We start from the raw sequence: 2,138 nt of genomic DNA, 5'->3' as shown, positions 1-2,138 counted from the left end.
AAAATTAGCCGGGCGTGGTGGTGGGTGCCTGTAGTCCCAGCTTCTTGGGAGGCTGAGGCAGGAGAATGGTGTGAACCCGGGAACCAGAGCTTGCAATGAGCCAAGACTGCGCCACAGCACTCCAGCCTGGGGACAGAGCAAGACCCCATCTCAAAAAAGAAAAAAAAAATTATTCTTTCTGATAGTTAGGATAGTTACACTGAATCTGCTTCTATTTATATACTATCTGATTTCAGGTTTCATTTGTGACACCAGGGTTCTAGAAACATCTCTTAGCATACAAAAACTTAAGCATATACTGTAGTTGGAACACAGCAGATAGAAAAAATATCTAACTGAACAAAATTTCTCCTTGGTGAAAATACTTCCAACTATGGAAAAGGGAGTCTAAAAATAAGGTCACTATCAAACTTTTTTTTTTTTTGAGACAGAGTTCACTTTGTCACGCAGGAGTGCAGTGGTGTGATCTTGGTTCACTGCAACCTCCGCCTCCCAGGCTCACACGATTCTCCTGCCTCAGCCTCCTGAGTAGTTGGGATTATAGGCAGACTCCATCTCAAAAACAAAACAAAACAAAACGCCAGTGTGGTTGCTGTATGAAATCAAAGACAAATAGCCTAGTGCCCTTCTTTAAACCTAATTTTCCTACCACTACCCCAACTTGTTTTTTAAAAATATAAGTCAACGAATATTTATTATGCCCTTATTATGTAGATGATAAACATTAAAAGCTTTTGAAATGTGCATTTCTTTGAACCTATAATTTTTCTTTAAAAAAAATTGTGGTAAAAGATATCTAATATCAAATTTACCATTTTAACCATTTTCAAATTACAACTCAGTGGCATTAAGTACATTCACATTGTTATGCAACTATCAGCACTGTTCACATCCAGAACTTTTTCATCATCCCAAACAAAAACTCTACACCCATTAAAATGACTCTACCCTCTCTTCCCAGCCCTGGTAACCACTATCCTACTTTCTGGCTCTACGAATTTGACATTCTGAGTACTTCATATAAGTGGAATCATAGAGTATTTGTCCTTTTCAGTCTGGCTTATTCACGTACCATAATGTCTTCAAGGTTCATCCATGTTGTAGCATGTATCAGAATTTCCTTTCTTTTTATGGCTGAATAATATTTCCCAATCTCGTTTATATGGAAAGTAGATATAAAAAACAGAGAAGTTTTGAACAGGAACAGACCATAGAAATCATCCAATCCAACCTCTCTGCCCCTGCTTTTCTTTTCCTTTTTTATGTTTACAAAATGGGGAAAACAAGTCCTTCAGAGCTTATATCATGTGGCCGAGTTTACATACCTGATTGGCAAAACAGACCCTAAGAACTAGCTCTCCTGTGTCCTAAGCAAGGCTCTTTCTACTGCATACCCTGCAGGCCCATCCAGGCCCATCCAGGCCCATCCAGACAATAAATAGTAAGTGTTAAAGGAGCTGGTGCCTCCAATTAGTATGGCATGAGTTCTAAAGGAAAGATAAATTGAATTGGGAATCTTCCGTAATTAATGAAAAATGTTACATTCAAAATAGATTGAAGATTAAGGCTAGCTGTGGTGGTTCACGCCTATAATCCCAGCACCTTGGGAGGTTGAGGTGGGCAGATCACCTGAGGTCAGGAGTTCGAGACCAGCCTTGCCAACATGGTGAAACCCATCTCTACTAAAAATACAAAAATTAGCCAGGTGTGATGTCATGCACCTGCAGTCCCAGCTACTTGGGAGGTTGAGGTAGGAGAATCACTTGAGCCTGGGAGGCAGAGGTTGCAGTGAGCTGAGATTATACCATTGCACTCTAGCCTGGGTGATGGAAGTGAAACCCTGTCTGAAAAATAAAAATAAATTAATAAGATTCTAGATTCTGATTAGCAATGATCAAAACTATAAATAATATTCCATTGGAAAATATTCTTGCTACAAACCATACATCTGGTCTTTTTTTCTGCCTTGAATTATGCATCAAATTTGTATTTTTAAAAAATTTATTCTTTCAGGCCAGGCACGGTGGCTCACGCCTGTAATCCCAGCACTTTGGGAGGCCGAGGCAGGTGGATCACGAGGTCAGGAGATTGAGACCATCCTGGCTGAATAAAAACCAAATAACTAATGAATAAAAAAT

The 2,138-nt window shown here is 39.4% G+C and overlaps 1 protein-coding gene across 3 annotated transcripts in view; it reads left to right on the top strand.

Moving 5' to 3' along the window:
• The window catches only part of INPP1 (inositol polyphosphate-1-phosphatase), a 44,521-nt gene that overhangs the window by 8,783 nt on the left and 33,600 nt on the right, over positions 1–2,138 (top strand). For 2 of the 3 annotated variants that reach the window (XM_011974239.1, XM_011974240.1), the window contains one exon: positions 1,288–1,441. The exons of the other annotated variant lie outside the window; for it this stretch is intronic. The gene's annotated coding sequence lies outside the window, so the exon portion shown is untranslated. The remainder of the gene's footprint in view (positions 1–1,287; positions 1,442–2,138) is intronic. 3 annotated transcript variants of the gene reach the window in all.

This window comes from Mandrillus leucophaeus, unplaced genomic scaffold, assembly GCF_000951045.1.
Source record: "Mandrillus leucophaeus isolate KB7577 unplaced genomic scaffold, Mleu.le_1.0 Scaffold143, whole genome shotgun sequence".
Classification (NCBI taxonomy): Eukaryota; Metazoa; Chordata; class Mammalia; order Primates; family Cercopithecidae; genus Mandrillus; species Mandrillus leucophaeus.
Note: the sequence above shows the minus strand (reverse complement) of the source record. Positions and strands in the feature narration are given on the sequence as shown.